Consider the following 16527-nt stretch of genomic DNA (forward strand, 5'->3'; position numbering starts at 1 on the left):
TGTTATGGTGAGAAACTGCTGCTTTTAAAAAGCAAAAACCAAGCATTTTTAAGCTTGCTGTGAAGATCCCAATTCTTTTCAAGACAAGCACAAATGTTTGCCTAGGAAAATGTTTTAAAGGGGTCATATAAAGCATATATTTGGTGCCTGAAATGACTATCAACTCAATTAATATGATGTAACACAACAGTCAGGTTGGTTTTGGTAGCCAAGATTAAAAACATGTCTTTCAGAACACCACAACTGAAGTTCATCTGAGTAGAATTATTTAGCATAGCCATCTTTATCTCCACCCAGTGGTTAACCTCAAATTTCTGAGGTCCACCCCCATTTTTTTTTCTTGCCAATATATATATTGAGAGTAATTTGTATGAATGTTTTTCACACAAGTCAATTATTTATTCAGGCATCAAAACTATTTCAGTAGGTTTTAAAAAATAGACCAAGCTTAAAATGACACATTTTAGCACTTTTAACACATTGCATGTTCCTTTAAAAGCAACTCCAGCTGATGAGGTGGGCCCTTTTGCTTGAGATACATTAAAAGGACACATATCCAAGGTTTCCAGAACCAGAAAATGCGAACATTTTCTTCTGGGCAGTGGAATGAGATAAAAGATGTTCTTGCAAAGCATCAGATCCTCAAATTGCTTTTCTGCTTTTTCTGTACAGCAGAAGGGGGTCTGGGATAAGAAAATAGTTACCTCTCCAGCCCATGTCCTCGCCCCTGATGCCCTCTCACATTGCCTTGTTCTCTGCTAACAAACAAGCAGTCAACACTCTTCTCTCCCTTTCAATTACAGGTCTATTCTGACACTGCTACCCCACATAGGCCTATTAGCAGAGGAGAGGAGTAAGAGAGTAGGCAGTAAATTGGAGATGCCGACCCCTAAGGGTATAATCCTAGTTCTCTGGCATGTTGACGTTCAGCTCTTTGCATCCTGCATAGTAAAGAGTAGAGCATGAGAAACAGAGAGAAGAGAGACTGATCATTTTCATTAGCTATGCATTCTTCCATCTTTTGTACCCCAGTGCAATCCTGCTATCCACACATACACACAGACCTACTCAAAGACTGACTGACCGACCAGCAGATCCTGAGATAAGCTAGCTAAAGGGCAAAGTGTCCATAAAGCAGAAATTACACAGAAAATCATCAGCAAGGAGACATGTCGGTTCTCATCTTTTGACCTCATAGATAAACCCCAAGCTACATCAACGCATTCACAGTTTGAAAAACCATTGCGCCCCCAGAGTGGCATAGCTCCTTTAGCATCTAATATTGTGTGTACATCAGTTTCTGCAACTAATAAGTAATAATTTGCCAGAAAGACTTTGTCTACATGCCCATCTCTTAGATGTCCAGCCGTTATCAACCTGTCTGTGTGGTGCATGTCTGTGTGTGTGGTTACTAGTGGAGACTTTCTGCAAAATGCATAAATACCATCAATAGATGGTAGTCAAGTCAATGGCATCCTTGCAGTAGTCATCCACGCAGTCAATTACGGCACAGAAAGGCACGTCATCTTGTTGATAGTCTGAGCTGCAGCTGGCTGCTCTCCCAGAGTGTCTGTTAAGCATGAATGTTCTCTTGAAATGGCTCCCTTTTTTTTAGGAAATTAAGATATTGGGCCTGTCTGCCATTGACACTGAAAATGCAGCCAAGTGAGGAGAAAACTTGTAATATTGTACTAGAAAAGAACAAATACTCAACTCATCTAATTAGCAATAAGTGATTATCTTAGGTGCTATTTGATCCGATTTTTTTCATGTGGCAGGTAATACTGACTTTCACCCCACAATGTCCATCCATCCATCCATTTTCTATACCCATTTAATCCAATTTTTAGGGTCGCCAAGGGGCTGAAACCTATCCCAGCTGTCAACGGGCGAGAGGCAGGGTACACCCTGGACAGGTAGCCAGTCCATCACAGGGCCACACAGAGACAAACAACCATGCATGCTCACACTCACTCCAAGGGACAAGGGACAAAAGCTGATAATAATAAATCCCAGGGGTGGCTATGGAATATTTCCACAGACGCTAGTTCTGTTTTCTGTTTTCTAATCATGTTATTCTTCTCATGTACGAATAAGACCAAAACTAGGCATAGGTACTTTGGCAGCAGATGAGAAAGTGAATAACAGAGCTTCCTTTTGCAAAGGCAACAAAGAGCCCTCATATACATCTTGGATTAATTTGGGTGATGATTGTCTGCTCCGTGCTACTGTGCTTGCTCCTATCCTTGCTCCTGTCCTCCTTTAATGTATCAAACAAAATAGTATTAACTCAGTGATAGGTTATAGAGGAATGCAGTGGATCAAGCTGATGGTTATTTTTGAGAGAGCCCTCTTCTGTATTCCAAGGCATATATTGCAATTGTTGCTGTTACAGACTGCATAACTAAAGCTTCAGTACAGTTTTAATATTAGCTTTCTCTCACGTTTTAAACATCTGACCTTAAAACAAAAATGACATCCCTAACCATCACAAATGTGGCTTTTTTTGCTTTGCAAGGGTTTAAAAAATGCATTCTCTAACATGGCAACAGCAAAGCAAAAAAAGTCTTAGCCGCAGCTTCTCAAATGACCAGTCTGCAGCTACATGAATTCATGTGATACCTTTCACAACTTCCCAAAGTAACCTTGCCTTTATCATACTGTACCTTTCTTTGAGACGACCAACAAGACAAGAGCCACTGCGAGTGTTGTGTCTGTATATTCTTTACCTGATCTGTTGTTCTTTAGCAATCCCTAACAACAGGACTGTGATTTTGACTTCCAATACTAAAACAATCCATCTCAAGGAGACTGCATCACTGGATGAAAAAATAAATACATAAACAAAATGATAAAATGTAAAAAAAACACTGAAAAAATATAGTTTCATAAACAAATATTTGAACCAAACACAACAGAGAAGTCTAAAACTAAGACCGAATAGAAAGAGGAGTAGACAATGAATACATCTCATGTAAAACCACCCAGGAGATTGTAGCTAGCATGTATTAATTGAACGCTACAATAAATAAGCACGAATCAGATGAGACCATCCCATTCAGGCGTTGATCAGCTCTGGGAGAGTGATGAGAATCGACTGAGAGTCTCAATTTCCAATAGCTATCACAGTGTGACATCTCTTCTCCAATTAGGACTGAAGAGTAGCAGAGATGAATCCACTGGGAACTGGTGTTGCTTTGAATAAGTTGGTGCCTACTTTAATAGTCTGTCTCTCTTCATGGCCCTGACCTGTAAATGATGTAGACACTGTTGAGCCCACGAACGCATTCTGCCAGCTGCTATTGTCTACTTCTGAATGAATAAAATACCACATGTAGTGTTACTTTCAAAGAACTCCAGCAAAAAGAGAATCATCTCGCTTAATAAAAAGAAAACTGTGATGCCTTCAAATTTTCAGAAACAAATGAAAATGTGAAATATGCATGAAAGATGATTCTTTATCGTTCCTTGCTGAAATATGCAGTGTTGGAGGAGGCTCAATTCCTTGTGCATGATACAAATGTTCATGTAGTCTTTTCAGAACCTATCCTCATGAACTATGTTGATCTTTTAGTAAATGTTGTGTGTTCACAATGGAAAAAAATAAATAAATGTATGGCTTGTGTGTCCAGCACATTCTGTGTTACAACAAGGGAACTGGATAAGGATATTTGATGTGATTATTTATAGTATCTGTTGTAACTCAAGCCAGAACTTTTTCCACTATTTTTTTTTATTTTTATTTTTTACTTTAACTAATTATTTTATCAAGTATAAAACAGTGAGGGAAAAGCAACTGAATCCAGAAAAGATTTTTTTTTAAACAGTTACGTACTCAAAGTTACCCCAGTTGTTCAGAAAGGAACTTGTTTCTGCAGCTTAACTGTCATGTGTAGCTCCAGCATCCACCTCCTCCCACTTCCAAATGTGAACTTTGTCATCTGTTAAAACTGATGCAATGGTCCTTTCATGACTATTTCACATTTTGCGGCAAGACCAGGCTGCAGTGTGTGCCTCCATGTAGTCTCTGTGGGCATAAAGCACTGAATTGAGTTTTTCTTTAATAAACAAAGCTAAACTTGTGCTTGTCACTGTAATGACTGCAAATGGAGATGCTTCAAGTCCTTGGTATTTGCCAGGATAAGTACAACATCCTAGAAAGTGAGGTACACAGCTCAGTTCAAGCAACCAAAAGCAGGACACAGGAATAAATAGATAAGGGTTACAAAGAGCATTATTTGAGGACGCTAAAGATCATCGAATAATGTTGTAGAACCAGCCGGGCAGACAAACAATGTGTGGGGATGCAAAATAAAAGAAAGAATAAGAAAGGTATGGGCCAATCGCTGAAGAACCAAGTTTGCAATCTGTGTTAATGCACTGGAATAATGGAATAATGGAAAAAAAAAAACAAGCTGATTGAACACTGGGCACAGGTGAAAAGAAAATCAAAGAGTAGTAGATCGGAGGTTATGTATGTGTGACTAAAGTCAGATATTCAGGTGACTAGAGAGCAGATGAGCAGGATAATCAGTTGTAACATTTTGGAACCCTTTCATATTATTTCCACGGGTGTTTTGCAGAGACTTTTACTTTGATGAAGCAAAGATCTTGGGCTAAGCTCCCGATGGTAAGCAAAGCTGTTCGAGATGATGGGCCAAAGACAGGGTAAACAGGTGAAGGTTGACTGGTCACAAAGGCGGGACCTCCCTGGGTTTGGGAGCAGATTGAGGTGCAGGCAGAATGCTGTAAACCAGATGGCCAGGGACTTGTAGAGAAATACATGGTGTTGGCTTGGAAATGCCCTCTCTGGAGAACTTGTTTCAAATTCTTATTTCAAATTCTTATTTTTATTCGCAATTTGCAAAGAATATTGTAATTATGGTCCCGAGAGTTTAAAAATCAATGATACTGGCGGTCCTTTAACCCTTTCCTCGACTGTTGTGTTTCATAGAGAAATCTCTCGGCCACTATGGTATGAACTGCTGTCAAAGTTTATCACAGATATTCAAGCTCTAATGACTTATCTCTGGTGTTAACTCAGAGGAACATTTCAGTAATGGTTTGATGAACAGGCATCACATGATTTTTTACTATATATCACTTTACCTTTCATCGTCAGGTTCAAGTGTCTTTTTATCTAAGGCTTTATTTCATGACCAAACCCCTGCATATCAATGACATCCCCAGTGCCCTCGTATGCTATGCTGATAGCCTCTGCACACCAGCTGAACATCAAACTTGCATTACCATTGTGAGAATGTTAGCCTCTCTGTTCCTCTGTCTTCAGTAAAGGTAAAGAGGAGGCTGTCTGTGCCCTCCATTAGTGATTTAAAATCAGACGCGACACCCTGCAGATTGTACACTCTATCTGACAACATGGAGGCAGGTGTGTTTGTGTATTTGAGGGCAGCCTGTCCAAGAAGACAAAGAGATTAGAGTAGAAACGGGGTTGCAGGTCACAGATGCAGGTTGAAATTTTGTTTTCCTTTTTGAGTTGTCACTTAGTTTTCAAGGTAACCATTAACTCCCTTTTTTTTCCTAAAAATCTAGAAGACATCAGCATGGTACCATTGGGCAGAAAAAATGAATAGCCTGTCCAGATCTCAAATGTGGTTTATTGTTTATAACCTTCATTGGTTTTCTCCCCTATTTGTTTGCAGTCTCTTTAAAAGAGAAGAACATTTTTAAAAAATAAGATTTGATCTCCCCACCCCTCAACCCAACTGGAGATGGTGCATAGACCAACTTAAAAATGATCAACATTTATGTTGAGGTCTGTCTGGATGTGGATAGAAAATTTTATTACTTAACTATGGCTGCGGTTGTTCATGAAATGGTACATTAATATCATAAATCATCACCAAAAGAAACAAGATAGAAATTCATTTTACTGACTGTGAAAAACTTTCTGCATCTGCATTAGTTATACATATTGATTTTTAATGTTATGGTGAAACAACTGAGAGCCAGAACAGGAGCAAAAACTTCATTGGTATGAATTGTAGGGACTGCATCCTGCTGTTAGATGACTTATCTGCAGCTTATAATAATTCCAGTCTGAAGCAAAGATGCTCGGCAGATTGATCAAATGCAGATTGTTAGTTTGAAATGTCCATGAAAGTGTCAATGTTTAGTCACTCTGAAAGACTGACTTTTTCTCTTATACTTTATATTGTTGCTTTTTGCATGTTATTCATACACACTTACCAACCTATAATGGTTCTTTGCAATTGCATTAAAAATTAAGCCTGCCCATTTCCAGATGCATCGATATAATATTTCTTAAATTCTCCTTTCTGCAGATATTGCTGCTTCGAGGCTTCTTTGGTTATGTTATGTCTTAAATATTCTGCAGCCCCTACATCAGTATTGCCACTGTTGGCTTTTGGACGCCTATATACACACCCTCTAAAGCAGTATTTCCCAACCTTGGTCCTCAAGGCATACAGCCCTGCATGTTTTCCATTTGTCCTTGCTCTTGCACACCTGATTCGAATAAATATGTTAGCTTTCCAGCTGTTTAAAGCTGTTATTTTTGTATTATAAGTTAGAAAATCTATACAATTCCACTTTACATTTATGAGGTATAGTTTGTAAAAGTAGCCTTGTCAAGCCCTTTGGTAAACCAATGCTAAAGGATCTCCTAGCACAGAAATATCACAGCATATTTGTTAAAATGCAGTCTGGATTTTGGAAAACTTCTGCAAATGACTTTCTTGCGATTTGTGCACCGATGTTGTGATGAGAACATGACTGAGTGTGTCAGACTCCAGCATTAGGTTTTACAGGATGGGGAGAAGTCAAGAAACCCTGCCATCGAACAGATTCCACTACAAGATTAAGTTACCTTTCTCTACAGAATGGAGTTTTAATAAATAGTGCTACGACAAATTCAACAAAAAGTGAAGATGCAAAGGTATTTTTAAAGCTACTGTATGCCACTCGTTTAAATATTTCCTGTCGTCTATGTCATTAAGTGACTGCTTTATGTCATTCAGACTCAGGGGATTTTAACAGGAATGTTTATGTTAATATTTCCAAGTAGATGTTTGTCGCCTGGTATAGAGGAGGGAGTACAGAAAACGAGCATTTTAACTGTCTCTTTTAAAGTGTTTCATAGTTCAAAAGCCCGGGTAGTAAACAAAAGATTATGATTTAAATACAACATGGATTCTAACTTTAATAATTTTGTCCTGCTGCACCTGTTTTGGAGTGACTAAATTGCCATTTGATAAATATAAAGGAGCTGGTATGGGCTCTAGCCCTTCCATGAGCCCAAATAGGATAAAAAGGATATGGAAAATATGAATGAATAAATGTAAAGAGTGTGTGCATCTCAGAAAAGCATCTCTTCAGCGGGCAAAGCGTACCAAAACAGATCAGCCACTTAATTGAGCTTTGGCTTATTTTTCACACACAGTTATTTTACTGGAGATTGCTTTCCAATTAGCAGCTGGATTCTGTGAGAGCATCTGTAGGTGCTACATCACTGCTTTGCTTGAATTAGTTTTTAAATTGCTTTATAGATATAAGTGTCTGCCCCAAAAGCAAATGTAAGAAAGGTAGTTCAGCTGTGAAAAACAACAGGTCTTGAGGTCGATAAACCAATAATTGTTTATGATAGTTTTATTTGACTACATCATTTCTACGAGTGCCACTTTGGTTTTGTGATCACTAAATAGCACATGAACAATTTAGTTAAGCTAGACTTATCATAATTGGACGGCAGTTTATGGATAGCTGTGGAAAATAAAGCTCCCTCTGTGTCGTTCGCATAGATCCGCACAAACAGCACAGCAGCTGCCTCTGTGAAACTCAACCTGGACTGAGTTGTCAAATTTCATGGATTACTTTGGATAAATAAGTTTGTATGCCACTTCCTGCCCGCTCAATCCTGTCTCCATACACACTCGCTGTGGGCCTTTGCAAACTGTTTGCACCTAATGCCTGTAATGTGATATTACACCAATTAGCAATTAAACACCATGCAGCACATTAAATTCATGTCTCTGTCTGTGCCTCTTGCAGATGTGATGGTGCCGAGTGTCACTGGGAAATTTTATCACAGCTTGGGTAATGGAATCAGGGGACGGGTTGGGAGGGGTTTGAGAGATTGTGCTGTCAGGCCTTTCTGGCAGCCAAGTTGAGCTCTTCCCTGCCGATCCTTCTCACTCTCATTCCATCCTCTTTACTGCCACTCCCTCCACCTTCTTCCAAATGAATGAGCTTCATCTTGAGGGTATGCATGTCCATGAAACATATAACCAATCCAATTGATTTGCAATGGATTTATAATTGGGAGAATTAGTATAATTCAAATAATGACAATCATAATGACAATACCTTGTGCGAGTCCATGCTCATTAATATTTTTGTGTGCATGTGTGTGTGTGTGTGCATGTCATGGTAATTTTTTTTTTTAAATTTATAGTGAATAAAAGACCAGACAGGAGCAAGAAACAAGAGGAAGAAAGCTAAAATGCCGATAAGGTGAAATAACCGGGAAATAACCCAAACACAGTACTTACAGGAGAAGGAGGCTGAAGACAGGCAAAACTAAAGAAGAAAATCTAAATAAACAAAAGGCACTGCCAAGGTAGGAAAAACTAAATACTACAATTACAACTAACACAAAACTAAATTTCAGGAGAAAACGCAGGGCTGGTGACGCCATGACAATGATACTGTGGGAGCAAACAACAAAAAAAAGACATGTGGTGGTGATTAGCTCAATCAGTGTTTCTAATTCCTTGTCCTCAAGGCACCCCGCCCTGCATGTTTTCCATGTTTCCCTGCTTTCCTTCCCTGTTTCCCTCCCTGATTCAAATGAATGGGTCAGGTCTTTGAGCTCTGCAGAAGGCTGAGGACTTCAATCAGCTGTGCTGGAGCAGGGAAACATGGAAAACATGCAGGGCGTAGCACATCCAGGTGTAGCACAAGAAAAAAGTAAGCTTTACAGTAAACACCGGGGCCAGGCTCTACAAAATAAAACAGGAAGCAAGACGAGCGAGAACTTTAACCAAATGAGAACAAAAATAAGAAAATACTGAACCAAAAACACAGACCGTGACTTTCTCTGTCTTGTTTTGATACATCCGAGTTCAGAGAAAGGTTCTTTCCAATGAGCTGTAGAAATATAAAATAACAAAAAACTCCACTCGTACACAGTATTATTTCAGCAAAAAAGACATGTATTCTCTAAAATAAGATAGACAACATCTTTTCACCCCGGTAAAATATAGTCGCTTCATTTAAAAAAGCCACAGACTTTGAGGCCTGGTTGACGAAACGGCACGCAAAGAAACTGCACTTGTGGTGGACTGTGTGGACTCAATTTTGGGGGGAAATTTGTGAAATTTTGCTCTAGTGGTGACAAATCTTTGTTTGTTTATGATTTTCAGTAGATATCAAAAGCAGAGCGACAGAGAGAATAAATATTTTGCACTCCACATGTAGCCTCAAACACAACGCACACATAATTGATAATAATACTGCTGTGACTGATGAATGTGGAAATGAGCACCTATTCCCTAATAAGTTGGCTACACTAATACACTAGTCGCTTTGCCACAAACAGTTTTTTTTCTGTCCCCAAGTCCAAAACGAAAATAGAAATAATAACATAAAATATCTTATCATATACCATGAAAAATATAATATTCCAAGTTTGAATGACTAGAGCTTCCTGCCCCTCACTGTATTCCTTTTTCTTCTTCTATCTCTCTGACAACTTCTTGTACCTATCAGTGTCTCCCTCATTTGGACCGCGTCCGAATCAGAAACGAAGAGCAAAAGGGCGTCCAGAATATCCCAGACTCTGATCCAAAGTGAAAACAATAGGTGTATTGCCAAGGTGTTTTATTATGTCTTGGCAACAACGGAGGGCCATAAACGGTACGTGTTCTGAAAGGCTGAGTAGTCCCCAGAGTGATTACTGATGTCTTATTATTTATGACCAAGAGTCATTCTCAAACGCTTGTGCTGGCATCTGACAACAGCAAATATGTCAATGACATATGTGATCACCAATAAAGACAGAGAGGTGGCTTCTTCAAACCAGAGGGAAACACATGTCAGCTGTGTCTGCTGCAGCCTTATCTCTGAATTTGGAAAGATTTTATACATGAAGGGCTCAGTTTCTATTAATACAAAAAATAAACCAGGAATGCTTAAAAAGCAAGAATTTGCTTTTCTATTGCAATCACACCAAGTATGGGCATGGCCTTACGCACACACACACACACACACACACATGAAATGTCAACATGGGTGAAGAGAAAACAGAAATGGTGCAGACATGTGCATAGCATGACTTCTTACTGGCCCCATGTGTCCCCAAGTGTGTATAGGTGATTTTAAGACTATAGAGCATTTAATATTTTTCAGAGAGTGATTGAGAAAAAAAAAAAAAAAGACAATACAAGACATTCAATAATCTGTTTGTTACATTTATTTTTATTTTTTTTTAAAGGTCACCCAGGCTGCCAATTACACATATAAGAGGCATACTCGTAGGAGCTGTGGAGCTTACATGTACTGGAACATAAGTGCACATATAGTACATGAACAAACACTCAGAGGTTTTGTTTGGTTTTTACTCCTCGAGTATCTAAGCTCCCATTTCAGGAGATGCTCTGCTCTGAAAGGTTACCCACTTGAGAGAGAAGATGATGGAAGTGGACTTCTAGGCTGCCTTCTGATTGATAAACCGTGTATGTGGTTTCCACAGCTAATCCTGTGTGTCTTCTTTATCTGTATCTAAAAGTGAGATGGTGGCAAATGGAAGTGTTGGAAATGGAAAGGTCTCTTGAGTTGATGCATCCGTGTGTGTCCATGTGCATAACTGTGTGAGATATTTTTCTGTCATTTATACATGTTTAAGAGAAGAAAATTTAAGTTACAAGAGTTGCTTCGTTTTGTAGGGGGCAATGTCTCTCAGATTCTTCAGCTTCTCACAGCTTACTCAGTAAAAACAAATGACTTTGAATGTGGAATATAATTGGCAGTGTTCTCACAAGAGAGAAAGATAATCGGCTTTGAGTGAACACTGAGTTTTGGTTCTTGATGTGTGACATTTATAACAATGGATCTCAAGTCGGACAAGTCAAGTACGACATTTTTTTCTTTTTTAGGACACATTTATTGAAGCTGAGTGTGGTTAAAGTCACACCAAAATTGTGCTGTCCAACTCAAATAAAGAGTACATAAAGATTTTGTTCAATAATTTGTTAATAGTAACTAAGGACAAACTCTATGCAACGGTACAGATGTATTTGAAGTTAATGATACAACACACACACAACCAGCTCTTCTCATTTTCTGCTGGACTATTTAACTATTAACAATTCATTGGCTCAGGTACTATGCTTGAACTTTTATTTTATCTACTTAAAAGTCCTGTTCCAGTAGTTCCTTATACCCTAACAATTAATATGTATTACCCTAAAATGATGTAATTTTTAGGTTTTTGCCCTGGAAGGGGAAAAAAAAGTGTGGGATCTTTAAATATGTTCATGAGCTCCATCTCCCATTTCCACATCTCAGTCCTTTTTTAATCCTGCAAATTCCACTCGGCTGTGCACATATTGCAAAGAACAAAAAGCAATAAAATGATGATCAAGACGGCTAACTCTCACTCACTGAGAGTGGAATCAATGACTGTCTGCCAAGGGAGGAGAGAGATGGTGGATGCCACTGGTCCCTCAAAGTAATCTACATAGAACATTCCGTGGCTGAGGCTATGGGTGGTGCTCTACAGATTCAAACCAGAAATCCTAAACTACCGTGGTAATGGCCGATTTTGCTTATGTCTTGTAAAACACAAAAAAGAAACACCACAAAGTTTACTTTTTACAGCTCTTCCTGATGCGACACATTGCTTTTAGCTTAGTTTTGTGATAGCTGATGGTGATTTAATATGAATCATTCATCACTGCGATACGCATCTCCACAGTTCCTCTCACTAAAATGTTCAGCATGAGTTTCTTCTGCAGAAAGAACATTCACCTGTTCTCTGGCAAAGTGCACCGTTCTTCAGATCAACTCCAATACAAAGGGCACCTCTCTTTTGTATGCATGTGACCTCTTTCTGTACAATCTTGAGAGAGAGTTTTCAGCACATCAGCGGTTTAAAAAAAGATCTATCATCTGAGGTTGTGGGATCGTGTGCTGCAAAAGGCAGGGAAGTGGCTGAGTAACATGATTTTTGTCTTTCAGCAGCTGTTGGCAGTGTTCTTAAGGAGCGGCTTCCCCATCTGCTTTTCTCAGCTGCTAACAGTGGAAGACTGTGAATAAGCTCAAAATAAGTAGCAGCCAGCTGTGATCAGATGCAGGCTTTACATGAATGAAGGGGGCTTACATGCAAGGAAATATACTGAAATCTCTTTCTTGAGATGTGGTGAAGTAGGGCCATTTTCAGTGTATCACTCATGATGAATAAGATAAGTCAGCATAACAATGCTATCTTGTTATCGGTGGATAATAGGAAAATTAAAAATATTAATGCTCTCAGTCAACTTCATATCAAATGTGTTTTACCTGTGGTAGACTTCTTATAATTTCTATTTCATGGACCAGGGTAACTAGCCTCAGGGTGCAATCCTGCCACCTACTATGCCAGCGTGTCAACCAAATAGTCGGGGGTCAGATTAGTGAGACCTTCCAATGTTACTTTTGAGACATCTGACAACATGAGATCAGTAGGACAAGCAGAGTCACTATTCGGATAGTTGGCGATGTTCTTCTAACAAGGCTGTGTGTGCCAGGCTCTCTACTTTGAATGTCTCTCATGCTCTTTTAAGGGTGTGAATGTGGATTTCGACCTCAGAATCAACAAACAGGATGACGGCTGTGCCAGAGCCTCACAGCAGCGTGTCCGCTGGATTAAGAACAAGTGCCGCTTTGTTGAACGTTCAAAAGAGAACGAGCTGTCATATCTACGTTATTTCATTAGAGTTACAGAAAGCACTATGATGTTCATATGAAATGGTAATGTTTCAAGTTTACTGCACTCTAAAGAAGCCCCAAGGTATTTCCAATTCATAAGATTCCTGACAAGAAGGACGGAGGTTTGCCCCAACAACCAATCTCAAACTTCATCTGAGACACATTAACTACTGCACCTACATTCCAAGCATTGGCATCTGCTACTTTTCAAGCACTTTGAACCAGACTGACATATTTCAACTGTTATTGCAATCATTCAATCCTGATGTCTCTGACTAACTTTATTGATCCTGGGATTGTCACTTTTTTCATTTATTTGGTGATCTTAACACCAACTGTACTATGGACTGGGACAAGCATAACATATCAACGCAAAGTCTTTTTGTAACATCAGGAGGATCCATATTAACAATGAAGCTGTTGTGTTTTACCTCTGAACTATAGAGCCAACTATATAACCAATTCTCTATGATAGAGCCCAAATAAAACAAGGTATTTCTTTCATTGTCAGGAATCTTGATTCTCACAAAATCTATAAGATCATGGGAGGAAGAGATCTGAATATTCTCTCCCTGGTTTAGAGCTAAAAGTAAAGCCGATTAAGGATAAGTCGGGGGACAAGAGAGAAGAAGTAACAGCAAGAGAGAGGAGTGAAACAAACCAGCTGCCCAGACTTCTGTAAAGAAGAACTATGAAACAGGAAATCAATAGCAGTGGCCACCCACACAGCCTAATACTGGTGGCTTTCCAGTGGGACACAGCAAACACTGACTTCACATTAATAAAGAAAGTGTTGTTTGGGGGATATTCGATGGAATGTTATGCTGGAATAATAAGACGTAGGCATAATGAAGAAAAAAATAACTTTAACAAAGCCATGCAGTCCCATGGTATTGTGTCTTAACAGCTTTACTGCCCCAAAGTCACTTATCAGTGATGTCAACCGGGTAAAGTAAAAATATAAAAAAGGATTAAACTCAGTAAAGATCATTAAGACTGGACTCTCTGGTGCAATGGAAGAAAGGCCCAAAGTGTGTGTGTTTTGGCTTAGTACCATATTTTGCAGTAATGTTACAACAAGACTGCAATTAATGATGTGGCACGTTTTCTTCTCACCAACCTCTCACATAATGTTTACCATATTTCATGAATTCAATTTCATCTCTAGTTTGTTGCTGCGTTGTGAAATTGCACGACCGGTTTGGCCGCCAAACAAAAGCGTCTTGCCCCTTCAAACTCAGCATAGCTTTTCTCTGCAAAGCAATACACCCCAGAAGTTCATGACAACGTTTTGAGCCCAGTACAAACACCCTTTAACATGAATTCTCCAGGAACAACTGACACAAGTTACTTTAAACTATTATTTTGGGATGTTTAGTCGTAATGTACATTTCTTTAGCGAATAAATCTGACAGGAAAAACGTGCTTTCAGAGTCATGAACATAAATGTAACAGAACCGTGTGCCTCTGAATTATGGATTCGAGTGACTATAGTTTATTATAAAGACCAGTCCCCCCCCTACTTGTCATCCATTACAGGCTGTCACATCCTCTTATACTTTACCTTACTTTGTTAAAGACAGCCAGCAGCTGAGAAGTGTACCGTCAGCTTGTTCCTTAAAGGTCATAACGAAAAAAGTCAGACAGACAGTAACATCATATTGGGATTGAATCTTCCACGGGTTGAAGCTAATTTCCTCTTAAACCTGACCAAATGTCAGCGGCAGGCCTGTTTGAAGCCCCTGCAGAATACTGTCAGCTTTTGGTAGCTGGAACGGTAATGGATGGTTCTGGAGTCATTAGCTATGGTATGAAAGTGGATTATGCTTTGTATGTCTCTCAGTATAGAGCAACACTGAAGGAATATTAAACTGGAAGGGCACTCAGAGAGCACAGAACTCTGCCAATGCCCATTCCTTCGCAATTTTAATAAGCGAGCCAGATCCACACCAAATTATGAAGGATTCTTCTTTGGCCGTGATCCAAAGTTTTTTTTTGTCTTTTTTATTTATTTTTTTATATAAAATCAGGGTGATAGCTTTTTGCCTCATTTAGCTGGGAGACAGACAAACATACGATACAGAAAATAGACCTCTGCTTAAACTAGGATATTGGTGAAGAAAAAAAAAAAGCAACAAGTGATGTGTGATAACTTACAGTAGATCACATCAGCAGAATGTATGACAGTGTGGTTAAAGGGCATCAGTGAAAGTGATCAATTATGTTGCTGATTTTACATTTTCTACCTACAGCAGTTTAGTAGCATTGGTAAAAAAAAAAAAAAACCACAAGGGCAAGTCAAACTACTGCCGTGGTGAAATATGCCATTGCAGAGCACTGTTAGCATTCATGTTCAGTTGTGTTTCTGAATATCTAAAATTGAATTAAAACTTCAGCCCTGTGGGGATTTTAAAGCCCTTTAGCAGCCCTTTAGCAGCCAAGTGTTCAGTTGTGGTGCAAACTTTCTTAGTCAGAGCTTGACCCTAAACATAGGTGCACCTGGAAATAGTTATGAGAGGGTGAGCTTATAATATATATATATATATTCTAAAGCTGCAGGCCAGAAAACAAAAAAACATAAAGCTTTAGGTGTTAGCGACTCACTGTGGATTCATAACAATAAGCAACCTTTTTTCGCATTATACGAAAATTCAACAAGTGATACAAAGACATGGCCATCACAGCTGTAAAAATAAATAACTTTTGATTATTTCAAGCTGCCTTGATGTTCAGTCACAAGAAAAAAGGAAGATGAAGCAAAGTTGACATCATGTATAGCTTTGCTTGGTCTCCATATTGTTTTCTCTTGTCTTTTGTATGAGTAGACCTTGAATTCTAACTCTAGGATAGTGTTTCTATGCTCAAACTGTAGGATCAGCCTCTACAGTCGTACCCCAGTCCATTTCAAATTCTCATTAGTAAAATTTCAATAATAAAACCATATCTTTATTATCTATATAGTGACTCGCAACACGACTCTATAAAAATGACACATCTCCTAATATATTTGGAAGTACATTCATTTGTTTGATAGATTACTTTAAAAAACGGGTTGGATTGTGTGAAAAATCCGATTACGACACTTGTTAATTAGCAGATCTTGCATTCAGTGCTGACTTGCACCCGGTAAGGTCCATCCTCTTTTTCCTTCTTTATTTCTCTTTGAAACCTTAGTAGCTTGCATAGCAAGTTAATCTCACATTCCTTACAAGATGGCACACCTGTCCCAGCATACAACACAGAATGACCTACCTTCCCATTCTCCTTTTAGAACGCATGTTCTCATTTCTCAAAGACGACACATTTTTGTGATGACTCAAAATAGCTAGCTAGTTGTCAGAGACATAACTAGATGACATTGTTGGACTGGTTTAATTAAAAAAAAGCACTGCAGTTGGCTTATTTATGACATTACAATGTGAGAGGTAGAGTCAGCTTTTGCTCGCCTTTAACCAGGGAGTCACTGCGTCATGGATACGCCATTTTCCAAAAGATAATCCCGAGGAGAAGAGTTGATGACTAACCCCAACTCCACAACTCAGTACCAGTTCAATACAACATACTTTTTGTCTTTAAAAA

The sequence above is a fragment of the Leuresthes tenuis genome, unplaced genomic scaffold, assembly GCF_036924035.1.
Source record: "Leuresthes tenuis unplaced genomic scaffold, fLeuTen1.0.hap1 SCAF_2, whole genome shotgun sequence".
Taxonomy (NCBI): domain Eukaryota; kingdom Metazoa; phylum Chordata; class Actinopteri; order Atheriniformes; family Atherinopsidae; genus Leuresthes; species Leuresthes tenuis.